Genomic DNA, 14,067 nt, shown 5'->3' with positions numbered 1-14,067 from the left:
CCTCTCTAGTACCGCGCAACTTTCGCCGGTACCATAAACCCACCATATACCTTCTTCAAAACAGCCACCATACCTACCTACTATGGCATTTCAATAGCCATTCCGAGATATATTGCCATGCAACTTTCCACCATTCCGCTTATTATGACACGCTCCATCATTGTCATACTGCTTTGCATGATCATGTAGTTGACATCGTATTTGTGGCAAAGCCACCATTTATAATTCTTTCATACATGTCACTCATGAGTCATTGCACATCCTGGTACACCGCCGGAGGCATTCATATAGAGTCATATTTTGTTCTAAGTATCGAGTTGTAATTCTTGAGTTATAAGTAAATAAAAGTGTGATGATCATCATTATTAGAGCATTGTCCTAGTGAGGAAAGGATGATGGAGACTATGATTCCCCCACAAGTCGGGATGAGACTCTGGACGAAAATAAATAAATAAAGAGGCCAAAGAAGCCCCAAAAAAGTGAGAAAAGAGGCCATAAAAAAAGAGAAGGCCCAAATAATAAAAATAAAAAAATGAGAGAAAAAGAGAGAAGGGACAATGCTACTATCCTTTTACCACACTTGTGCTTCAAAGTAGCACCATGATCTTCATGATAGAAAGTCTCCTATGTTGTCACTTTCATATACTAGTGGGAATCTTTCATTATAGAACTTGGCTTGTATATTCCAATGATGGGCTTCCTCAAAATGCCTTAGGTCTTCGTGAGCAAGCGAGTTGGATGCACACCCACTAGTTTCTTTTGTTGAGCTTTCATACATTTATAGCTCTAGTGCATCCGTTTCATGGCAATCCCTACTCACTCACATTGAAATCTATTGATGGGCATCTCCATAGCCCGTTGATACGCCTAGTTTATGTGAGACTATCTTCTCCTTTTTCTCTAATCCAGAACCACCATTCTATTGCACCTATAGTGCTATATCCATGGCTCATGCTCATATATTGTGTGAAGATTGAAAAAGTTTGAGAACATCAAAAGTATGAAACAATTGCTTGGCTTGTCATCGGGGTTGTGCATAATTTAAATATTTTGTGTGGTGAAGATGGAGCATAGCCAGACTATATGATTTTGTAGGGATAGCTTTCTTTGGCCATGTTATTTTGAGAAGACATGATTGCTTAGTTAGTATGCTTGAAGTATTATTGTTTTTATGTCAATATTAAACTTTTGTCTTGAATCTTATGGATCTGAATATTCTTGCCACAATAAAGAGAACTACATGGATAAATATGTTAGGTAGCATTCCACATCAAAAATTCTGTTTTTATCATTTACCTACTCGAGGACGAGCAGGAATTAAGCTTGGGGATGCTGATACGTCTCCAAAGTATCTATAATTTTTGATAGCTCCATGCTATATTATCTTCTGTTTTGGATGTTTATGGGCTTTATTATACACTTTTATATTATTTTTGGGACTAACCTATTAACCCAGAGCCCAGTGCCAGTTTCTGTTTTTTGCCTGTTTTAGGGTTTCGAAGAAAAGGAAAATCAAACGGAGTCCAATTGACCTGAAACTTCACAGAACTCATTTTTGGAAGGAAAGAAGCCCAGAAGACTTGAAGTGCACGTAAGGGAAGCTTCGAGGAGGCCATGAGGTAGGGGGGCGCGCCCACCCCCCTGGGCACGCCCTCCACCCTCGTGGGCCCCTCGTGGCTCCCCTGACGTACTTCTTTCTCCTATATATCTCCATATACCCAAAAACATCGGGGAGCACAATAGATCGGGAGTTCCGCCGCCAGAAGCCTCCGTAGCCACCGAAAGCCAATCTAGACCCATTCCGGCACCCTGCCGGAGGAGGGAATCCTTCTCCGGTGGCCATCTTCATCATCCCAGTGCTCTCCATGATGAGGAGGGAGTAGTTCTCCCTCAGGGCTGAGGGTATGTACCAGTAGCTATGTGTTTGATCTATCTCTCTCTCGTGTTCTTGAGATGGTACGATCTTGATGTATCGCGAGCTTTGCTATTATATTTGGATCCTATGATGTTTCTTCCCCCTCTACTCTCTTGTAATGGATTGAGTTTCCCCTTTGAAGTTATCTTATCGGATTGAGTCTTTAAAGATTTGAGAACACTTGATGTATGTCTTGCCGTGCGTATCTGCGGTGACAATGGGATACCACGTGATTCACTTGATGTATGTTTTGGTGATCAACTTGCGGGTTCCGCCCATGAACCTATGCATAGGGGTTGGCACACGTTTTCGTCGTGATTCTCCGGTAGAAAATTTGGGGCACTCTTTGAGGTTCTATGTGTTGGTTGAATAGATGAATCTGAGATTGTGTGACGCATATCGTATAATCATACCCATGGATACTTGAGGTGACATTGGAGTATCTAGGTGACATTAGGGTTTTGGTTGATTTTTGTCTTAAGGTGTTATTCTAGTACGAACTCTAGGGCTGTTTGTGACACTTATAGGAATAGCCCAATGGATTGATTGGAAAGAATAACTTTGAGGTGGTTTCGTACCCTACCATAATCTCTTCGTTTGTTCTCTGCTATTAGTGACTTTGGAGTGACTCTTTGTTGCATGTTGAGGGATAGTTATGTGATCCAATTATGTTATTATTGTTGAGGGAACTTGCACTAGCAAAAGTATGAACCCTAGGCCTTGTTTCAACACATTGCAATACCGTTTACGCTCGCTTTTATCACTTGTTACCTTGCTGTTTTTATATTTTCAGATTACAAAAACTATTATCTACTATCCATATACCACTTGTGTCACCATCTCTTCGCCGAACTAGTGCACCTATACAAATTACCATTGTATTGGGTGTGTTGGGGACACAAGAGACTCTTTGTTATTTGGTTACAGGGTTGCTTGAGAGAGACCATCATCATCCTACGCCTCCTACTGATTGATAAACCTTAGGTCATCCACTTGAGGGAAATTTGCTACTGTCCTACAAACCTCTACACTTGGAGGCCCAACAACGTCTACAAGAAGAAGGTTGTTTAGTAGACATCAGTTTGCAAGTCCCGTAGCATGCACGTATGGTAACCGTTGTGTGACAAATTTAAAGCGTGAGGTGTTTCTTTGATTGCCTTCCTTATGAGTGGCGGTCGGGGACGAGCGATGGTCTTTTGTTACCAATCTATCCCCCTAGGAGCATGCGCGTAGTGCTTGTTTTTTTCGACTTGTAGATTTTTGCAATAAGTATGTGAGTTCTTTATGACTAATGTTGAGTCCATGGATTATACGCACTCTCACCCTTCCACCATTGCTAGCCTCTCTTGTGCCGCACAACTTTCGCCGGTACCATAAACCCATCATTTACCTTCCTCAAAACAGCCACCATACCTACCTATTATGGTATTTCCATAGCCATTCCGAGATATATTGCCATGCAACTTTCCACTGTTCTGTTTATTATGACACGCTTCATCGTAGGTATATTGCTTTGCATGATCATGTAGTTGACATCGTATTTGTGGCATAGCCACCATTCATAATTTTTGATACATGTCACTCTTGATTCATTGCACATCCCGGTACACTGTCGGAGGCATTCACATAGAGTCATATTTTGTTCTAAGTATCGAGTTGTAATTCTTGAGTTGTCAGTAAATAAAAGTGCGATGATCTTCATTATTAGAGCATTGTCCCATGTGAGGAAAGGATGATAGAAGCTATGATTCCCCCACAAGTCGGGATGAGACTCCGGATGAAAAAAAGAGGCCATAAAAAAGGGAGAAGGCCCAAACAAAAAATAAGAGAAAAAGAGAGAAGGGGCAATGTTACTATCCTTTTTCCACACTTGTGCGTCAAAGTAGCACCATGATCTTCATGATAGAGAGTCTCCTATGTTGTCACTTTCATATACTAGTGGGAATTTTTCATTATAGAACTTGGCTTGTATATTCCAATGATGGGCTTCCTCAAATTTCCCTAGGTCTTCGTGAGCAAGGAAGTTGGGTGCACACCCACTTAGTTTCTTTTGTTGAGCTTTCATACACTTATAGCTCTAGTGCATCCGTTGCATGGCAATCCCTACTCACTCACATTGATATCTATTGATGGGCATCTCCATAGCCCATTGATACACCTAGTTGATGTGAGACTATCTTCCTCCTTTTTGGCTTCTCCACAACCAACATTCTATTCCACCTATAGTGCTATGTCCATGGCTCGCGCTCATATATTGCGTGATTGGAGCATTTTGTGTGAGGAAAATGAAGCATAGCCAAACTATATGATTTTGTAGGGATGAGCTTTCTTTGGCTATGTTATTTTGAGAAGACATAATTGCTTGGTTAGTATGCTTGAAGTATTATTATTTGTATGTCAATATTAAACTTTTGTCTTGAATCTTTCGGATCTGAACATTCATGCCACAATAAAGAAAAATGCATTGAAATTATGTCAGGTAGCATTCCACATCAAAAATTCTATTTTTATCATTTACCTACTCGAGGACGAGCAGGAATTAAGCTTGGGGATGCTTGATACGTCTCCAACATATCTATAATTTTTTATTGTTCCATGCAATTATATTATCTGTTTTGGATGTTTAATGGGCTTTAATATGCTCTTTTATATTATTTTTGGGACTAACCTATTAACCGGAGGCCCAGTGCCAGTTTTTGTTTTTTTTGCCTATTTTAGTGTTTCATAGAAAAGGAATATCAAACGGAATCCAAACGGAACAAAACCTTCGCGATGATCTTTCTTGGAATAAACGCAAACCAGGAGACTTGGAGTGGAAGTCTGGAACTCCGTGAGGCGTCCACGAGATAGGAGGGCGCTCCCAGGGGGTAGGCGCCCCCCCATCCTCGTGGGCCGCACGGAGCTCCACTGACGTACTTCTTTAGCCTATATATACTCTTATACCCTAAAAACATTAGGGGGGGCACGAAACCACTTTTCCACCGCCTCAACCTTCTGTACCCGTGAGATCCCATCTGGGGCCTTTTCCGGCGATCTGCCGGAGGGGGATTCGATCACGGAGGGCTTCTACATCAACACGATAGCCTTCTTCGATGATGTGGGAGTAGTTTACCACAGACCTTTGGGTCCATAGTTATTAGCTAGATGGCTTCTTCTCTATCTTTGGTTCTCAATACAAAGTTCTCCTCGATGTTCTTGGAGATCTATTCTATGTAATACTTTTTTGCGGTGTGTTTGCCGAGATCCGATGAATTGTGGATTTATGATCAAGTTTATCTATGAATAATATTTGGTTCTTCTCTATATTCTTATATGCATGATTTGATATCTTTGCAAGTCTCTTCGAATTATCGGTTTAGTTTGGGATACTAGATTGATCTTTCTTGCAATGGGAGAAGTGCTTATCTTTGGGTTCAATCTTGCGGTGTCCTTTCCTAGTGACAGTAGGGGTGAGGGAGTCCTGGATTAGGAGGTCCTCGGACTGACGGACTATATACTTTGGCCGGACTATTGGACTATGAAGATACAAGATTGAAGACTTCGTCCCGTGTCCGGGTGGGACTCTCCTTTGCGTGGAAGGCAAGCTTGGCAATTCGGATATGTAGATCTCCTCCCTTGTAACCAACTTTGTGTAACCCTAGCCCCCTCCAGTGTCTATATAAACCGGAGGGTTTAGTCCGTAGGACAACAACAATCATAATCATAGGCTAGGTTCTAGGGTTTAGCCTCTACGATCTCGTGGTAGATCAACTCTTGTAATACTCATATCATCAAGATCAATCAAGCAGGAAGTAGGGTATTACCTCCATCGAGAGGGCCCGAACCTGGGTAAACATTGTGTCCCCCACCTACTGTTACCATCTGCCTTAGACGCACAGTTTGGGACCCCCTACCCGAGATCCACCAGTTTTGACATCGACATTGGTGCTTTCATTGAGATTTCCACTGTGCCATCACCATAAGGCTTGATGGCTCCTTCGATCATCGGCAATGATGTGATCCAGGGTGAGGTTTTTCCCCGCGGACAGATCTTCGTATTCGGCGGCTTCGCACTGCGGGCCAACTCGCTTGGCCATCTAGAGCAGATTGAGAGCTACGCCCCTGGCTGTCAGGTCAGATTTGGAAACTTAAGCTATACTCCCGACATCCGTGGAGACTTGGTCTTCGACGGATTCGAGCCCGTGTCAGGTGCGCCACACAGTCACGACGAGCATGACTTAGCTCTTCCACCGGACAGGGTTCGGGAGATCATCCCTGTGGCAACTCCGGCCCTCGGTCTGGAGCAGATCGCGCCATCCGAGGACGGGTGGATGGACCCCGCCACGGAGGCTGCACACTCAGCGGCGATGGAGCCGAATACTAACTTCACCTCCTACGAGACCTGTGTTGCCGGACACTTGGATTCATCCCCGGCCACGGGCTCCGAACCGCCTGCGTCCGTGCCTATCGAATCTGATTGGGCACTGAGGGAGTCCTGGATTAGGGGGTCTCCAGACAGCCGGACTATCTCCATTGGCCGGACTGTTAGACTATGAAGATACAAGATTGAAGACTTCGTCTCGTGTCCAGATGGGACTCTACTTGGCGTGGAAGGCAAGCTAGGCAATACGGATATGGATATCTCCTCCTTTGTAACCGACCTTGTGTAACCCTAACCCTCTCCAGTGTCTATATAAACCGAAGGGTTTTGGTCCGTAGGACAACAATCACAACATACAATCATACCATAGGCTAGCTTCTAGGGTTTAGCATCTCTGATCTCGTGGTAGATCTACTCTTGTACTACCCATATCATCAATATCAATCAAGCAGGACGTAGGGTTTTACCTCCATCAAGAGGGCCTGAACCTGGGTAAAACATCGTGTCCCCTGCCTCCTGTTACCATCCGGCCTAGACACACAGTTCGGGACCCCCTACCCGAGATCCGCCGGTTTTGACACTGACATTGGTTCTTTCATTGAGAGTTCCTCTGTGTCATCGCCGTTAGGCTTGATGGCTCCTACTATCATCGATAGCGATGCGGTCCAGGGTGAGACTTTTCTCCCCGGACAGATCTTTGTATTCGGCGGCTTTGCACTGCGGGCTAATTTGCTTGGCCATCTGGAGCAGATTGAAAGCTACGCCCCTAGCCATCAGGTCAGATTTGGAAGTTTGAAATACACGGCCGACATCCGCGGAGACTTGATCTTCGACGGATTCGAGTCACAGCCGGGCGCGCCGCACTGTCGCGATGAGTATGACCTAGCTCTGCCGCCGAACAGTACCCCAGAGGCTGCGCCCGCATCAGCTCTGACCCTTAGCTCGGAGCCAACTGCACCAGTCGAGGACGGGTGGTTAGACACCGCCTCAGGGGCTGCAGTCTCAACGGTGATCGAGCCGAACACCAGCCTAACCCTTTGTGCAGCCCGTGACTCCAAGGTGCCGGACTCTTTTCCGGACTCCGAACCATCCGCGCCCCTGCCAATCGAATCCGATTGGGCGCTGATCATGGAATTCACCGCCGCGGATATCTTTCAGCACTCGCCCTTCGGCGACATTCTGAATTCACTAAGGTCTCTCTCTTTGTCAGTTGAGCCCTGGCCGGATTATGGCCAATAGGATTGGGATGCGGACGACGAAGAAATTCGATGCCCACCCACCACCCACTTAATAGCCACTGTCGACGACTCAACCGACATGCTCGACTTCGACTCTGAAGACATCGACGGTATGGACGACGATGCGGGAGGCGAAGGGGAACCACCGCCCACAGAGCGCTGGATGACCACCTCATCATATGACGTATACATGGTGGACACACCAAAAGAAGACGACGACGAGGAACAGAAGGACGCACCGAAGGCTTGTTCCCTCGAGAAGCAGTCAAAGCGGCGGCGCAAGCGCCGCCCCAAATCCCGCCTCGGCAGAAATAACGATCATACAGACCCAGTGTTGGAGCAGGGTGAAACACTGCCGGACCACGGCAATACGGAGAATCAAACCGAACAAACCAATTCTATCAAAGATAATAGTCCGGACGACATAACGCCGGACAGGCACCCGGAGCAACAGAATGCCCGTCAAGGCCTTGTTGCCACCGCGAGGAGTCTGAAAAAGCAGAAGCAAAGGCTCAAGGCTGCGCAGGACACACTCCAAATCAGATGGAGCAAAGTACTCAACACAGCAGCGAAGTACGACGGCAATCGCCCCACCAAGAGCTACCCAAAGCGGAAGTTGCTACCTGAATTCGATGAGGAGGCCTCAGACCCCCCAGAACCAAAAATAAAAACAGCCACCTGGCCGAATAGATGACCTCACGGCCAACATAGAGCGGCAAACAACGCCACCCACAAGTCAATACGCGATCCACGCGAGGGCTCGCACCAAAAGGACGGTGCAACCAGATCCATCCGAACAACGCGGTACACCCAGATACAGGGGTGCTGCACACCCCCTATGTTTCACCAACGAGGTGCTAGACCATGAATTTCCAAAGGGACTCAAACCCGTAAACATAGAGGCATACGACGGAACAACAGACCCTGGGGTCTGGATTGAGGACTGTATCCTCCATATCCATAAGGCTCGAGGAGATGATCTCCACGCCATCAAGTACTTACCCCTCAAGCTCAAAGGGCCAGCTCGTCACTGGCTTAAAAGCCTCCCCGAAAACTCCATTGGAAGCTGGGAAGAGCTCGAAGACGCTTTTCGGGCAAATTTTCAAGGGACTTATGTCCGACCTCCGGACGCGGACGATTTGAGTCATATAACTCAACAGCCCGGAGAGTCATCCCGAAAACTTTGGAACATGTTTCTTACTAAAAAGAATCAAATTGTCGACTGTCCGGACGCCGAAGCCTTGGCAACTTTTAAGCATAGCGTCCGTGACGAATGGCTTGCCAGACACCTCAGCCAAGAAAATCCGAGAACAATGGCAGCATTAACAAGCCTCATGACCCGCTTTTGCGCGGGTGAGGACAGCTGGCTAGCCAGATGCAGCACCAGCGACCCTAGTACATCTGAAGTTAGAGATGGAAACGGGAAATCACGGCGCAACAGCAATAAAAAACGCCGGAATAAAGAAGATAGCACGAAGAGCACGACAGTAAATGCCGGATTCAAAAGCTCTCGGCCAGGTCAGCAAAAGCCACCCTCTAAAGGCGCCAGAGACAAACTGTCCAGCCTAAACAAAATTCTGGACCAAATATGTCAGATCCATAGCACCCCTGGTAACCCGCTAATCATACCCACAGAGAATGTTGGGTCTTCAAGCAGTCCGGCAAGCTCAACGCCATACACAAGGGGGGGATACACCAAGCGAAGACGAGGATGAGCCTCTCAAGCAAGACACTGGGGAACAAAGAAATTTCCACCAGAAGTCAAAACAGTAAACGTGTTACACATGATCAAGGGAAGAAACAAAACGGCACTCCCAGAAAAATATGCCCAAGGGCCTATCACCGCAGAGTCCTGCCACTGGTCGTCTCAACCGATCACTTTCGACCATCGTGATTACTCAGCAAGTATCCGGCATGCAGGATGGGCTGCCCTGGTATTAGACCCAATAATTGACGGATACCACTTCACACGAGTCCTGATGGACGGTGGCAGCAGTCTAAACCTGATATACCAGGATACAATCCGCGAAATGGGGATAGACCCAACAAAAATTTGCCAAAGCAATACTACCTTTAAAGGAGTAACGCCAGGCCCAGGGGCTCATTGCACGGGCTCCCTGCTACTAAAGGTTATATTCGGCTTCCCTGATAACTTCCGTAGCGAACATTTAACCTTCCACATCGCTCCGTTCCAAAGTGGCTATCAAGCACTACTCGGACGCGAAGCTTTCGTTCGCTTTAATGCAATACCACACTACGCTTCCCTCACACTCAAGATGCCCGGCCCACGTGCCATCATTACAGTGAACGGAAGTATTAAGCGATCTTTGCGCGCCGAAGAGAGTGTGGCTGCCTTGGCAGCCGCACACTAAAAACGGCCTGACCAACTAAAGCATTTATCAGGTTGTCAAGACCTCGGACACGGTTAGACGAGTCCGGCGCAGCTATATGTAATTCATACCGGATCAATGGTCGCACCCCTATTAGAAATACAAGGGGCTCAACGCGCGCAGACAAGTGGCAATTTTTACTCATCTTGAATTATACATGGTTTCTTTTAAAACTATCCTTTTGCACGACAACTTTTTCACCTAAGTTCCTCTCTTTTACAGATGATCATCGTGCTACACCCGTTCATGATACGGCACAACGGAGATACAGGCGCAGACGTGCAGCAGGGACCCGCTCCAAGGATTCTTTTTAGATTAAGACCCTGCGTAAACCTTTTTTACTGTCTCTTGTTGATACACATCCACCGAATTCTTAGCATAGTTGAGAAGGATGATGACGTCTTGGCATGTGGCCACGTCAGAATAATGCACATACCTGGACACAAGGGGCTTCTTACAAAGGGCACTATTTAGGCCCGGTTTATACCATAAAGACCGAATACCTTAGGGAGTGTTCGGCGTCGCGAGTTTGGCCTTATATGCATCAGCTCCGAATCATTGTCTTTGGTCAAATGTTGGGTTTTCCCGGCTCCTGTGTTTTGGTGCCTTACGTTCCGCTTTATCGGCTAAGGTAGCACCAGGAGAACTACTACGATTGTGCCCTGGTTCATCGGACGAGCACCTCAGTAGAGAAAGTGGAAAACTGACTGTCATGATATAGCGTGAGACTGGTCAACCACTCGATGACCTATCGGAATGTTAGAATTCCTCCGCCTTAACGAAGGGCCGTTTTCCGGCCAGGCATGTACGCACCCCGCGATCGGGAGAGTGCGGAGCCACCAGGGGCTATCTAGTAGCCCCACTGTCAAACTCCTATGGCTAAGTGAAAGTGTTAAAACATTATAGTCCAGTTGCCTCATTCGCTACGCTATCACCTCCTTAATAGGACCAAGACATTGGGTTAAGTGTGAACACGCGTTTTTCGCGAGCACCTCTACATTATATGCGTGGGGGTTGAAGCCGACGGCTGCAATCTTTCAGGTTATACACATGTATACATAAACGGCCGCACATGAGGCATCATACTACTTTCAGGCAAAAGTATAAACATAGCCTTATAAAACTTCATAAAAGCATTGTGTTTACAATGAGAATACACATCACTCAAACATAATATTCTTCGAGCACTGGGCCTCTATCAAACGAGCACCCTCGAGAACCTCCTCGAAATAGTGCTCAGCAGCCACTCGGCCTATGGCCGAACCCTGCGCTGCAACAGTGGTAGCGTCCATCTCCGCCCAGTATGCTTTAACACGGGCAGGGGCCATCCGCGAGCCTTCTATGCACACCGACCTCTTCATCGCATTAATGCGCGACACCACACCAAGGAACTGCTGCACTAAGCTGAAATAGCTGTTCGGCTTTGGCTTTTCCAGCCATAGCTGATCCACAACAGACCTCATGGCGAGTCCGGACAACCTATTCAGCTCGGCCCATTCGGCTAGCTGGTCAGTCAATGACAGCGGACGCTCTGGAACGTTGAATTGCGACCAGAACAGCTTCTCCACTTAACGATCTGTCTCACCTTGGAAGTACTTGGCCGCATCGGCAGGACTCGCCGCCAAATCCATATACGCATCTGCCGAACTCCACAGCCGATCCAGAGAGGCATACCGTGGATCTCTGAACTTCCTCCGTAACATGAAGGGTTTCCCAGCTGCAAGATCCCCAGCTTCCCGCGGCTCCTCCTTCTTCGCTCTCATAGCAGAACGGGTGTCTTTGTCCGCCATCGTGGCCTTCTCAAGGTCCGTTGCCTTCGCCCGGTTTTCTTTTTCAAGGACCTGGCAACGGTCGGCAGTGTCTTTTAATTCTACGGCCATCTTGGCCATCTTCTCTTGGCTCTCGCAATGTGCGGCCTTCTCGGCTTTCAACTCTTCGGCCGCCTTCAAAGCAGCCGCATTACTAATCCTCGCTTGTTCCTTGGCTCGGGCAAGTTCTGCCCGCAAGGTTTCCACGATGGCAGCTCCATCTGCAGTCACAACATATTAAAGATACTGGCATCATGCTGTTCTTACTATGTGGCATTCACCAGATAATAACACTTACCCCGTGCCTCGTCAAGCCTCTTGTTAACAAGCTCGATGTCGGTGTCTGCCGCATCTAGTTGCCGTTTTAATTTGGCAAACTCACTAGTCCGGCTAGCCACCGGAGCTTCCACCACCTGCACATAGGGGCAGTCTGGTTATTACCTGGGAATATGATCCTCTGTTCACCGCCGTTCTCGACGACCACCAGAGTCTCAGGGGCTACTATCTACACAGGGCACACCTAACATGTGCAGTACTATCACATATTATCTCACGTACCTCAAAGCCTGTCAGTAGACTCACAAAGTCTTCATGTAATCCGCTTTCGGCGGACGAAATTCTCTCCATCAGCGTACCCATCAGCGTACGGTGTTCTTCTGAGATGGCCGCTCGCCCCACCAACTACCTCAGAACGTCTGACTGCATACCAGACGGTGCCGGACTCTTTTGTCTCCTCTCTTCGGGAGCCGGATGCTGGGGACTTCGGGGGTCTATGGGATTATCTTCTGGCCTCACCGGATCCGGAGAGGCCCTCCGTGACGACACTTCGGGGTCGCCCGCTTCTTGAGCGAAGGAGTCCGGGGGAGGCGTTTCGCTCTCCATCATCTCTGGAAGAAGATCCCCCGAAGACGAGCTTAGCTGAGAGGGGCTAAGGCCCGAACTGCAAAATATATGTGGTGGTTATTTTCTCAGAAAAAGATAGCATACCTTTACTATTAAAGTATTTTGGATCACTTACGACTCGTTGGAGGGCTGACCCCCCCGCGGACTTTGTGCGGCAAAAGCACCCCCCGAGGTAGGACCCTCTGTGGGAGACTTCTTCTCCTGTTTGGAGGCTTCGGCTTCCGGATCCTCGGAAGCAGTCCTTTTCCTCCCCCGGTTATCCTCCTTCATGGAGACGCTCATTCCCTCAGTTGGAACGGGCAGCGATGGGGGCCCGCGTCCGCCCGTATTATCCCCCCCCCTCGTATCTTCCTTCGAGGGCTCCGGGCAAGGTGCGACCTCGAGCATCTTTTCCAATACCGGATTTTCCAAACCCTCAGGGAGGGGGGCCAAACACCGAATCATCTTTGCCTTTGTTAGCTAGTCCTGGTCAAAAAGCGGACTCTCAGAAATGACTTCATGACGAATAAAAGATAGTGTGTTCGGCCAGAGGGTCTCTTACTTGTTCGGTGGCGCGGTTACTGCTCAGGCCCACGTCCTCGATAATATCCGGACACTCTACTTGAGGTCCGAAGAATGACTTGTACATCTCCTCGTGCGTCAGACCGAGGAAACTTTGAATGGCACGCGGTCCCTCTGGGTTGAACTCCCACAAGCGAAGGGGCCGGCGTTTGCAAGGCTGGACTTGACGAACCAACATAACTTGTATTACCACAACCAAATTAAAATCTCCCTCGAAGAGATCTCGGATGCGGCTTTGCAGTATAGGCACGTCCTTGGCTGGACCCCAGCTCAGACCTCTGCTAATCCATGACATCAGTTGTGGTGGGGGGGCCGAGCGGAAAGCAGGGGCAGCCGCCCACTTGGCAGTTCTGGGAGCCGTGACGTAAAACCACTCCCGTTGCCATAATTCGGACACCTCTGAAAAGGAACCTTTCGGCCATGGGGCTCCTGCCATCTTGCCTATTGATGCACCTCCGCACGCTGCATGTTGCCCCTCGATCATCTTCGGCTTTACTTCAAAGGTCTTGAGCCACAGGCCGAAGTGAGGGGTAACGCGGAGGAAGGCCTCACACATGACAATAAATGTCGAGATGTGGAGAAAGGAGTCCGGAGCTAGATCGTGGAAATCTAGCCCGTAATAGAACATCAAACCCCTGACGAAGGGATCTAGAGTGAGGCCTATACCTCGGAGGAAGTGGGAGACGAACACGACGTTCTCGTTGGGTTCGGGAGTAGGGACGATCTGCCCTCGAGCAGGCAGCCGATGCGAAACCTTGGTGGTCAGATATCTAGCCTCCCTCAACTTCTTAATGTCCTCTTCCGTAACGGAAGTGGGCATCCATCGGCCTTGAAGGCTGGATCCTGACATGATTGAAGATCCGGAGCACCTAACCTGGGCTTTGCGTGTTAG

This window comes from Triticum urartu, chromosome 1A (genome assembly GCF_056163025.1).
Source record: "Triticum urartu cultivar PI428250 chromosome 1A, HENAU_Tu73, whole genome shotgun sequence".
In the NCBI taxonomy this organism is placed as follows: domain Eukaryota; kingdom Viridiplantae; phylum Streptophyta; class Magnoliopsida; order Poales; family Poaceae; genus Triticum; species Triticum urartu.
Note: the sequence above shows the minus strand (reverse complement) of the source record.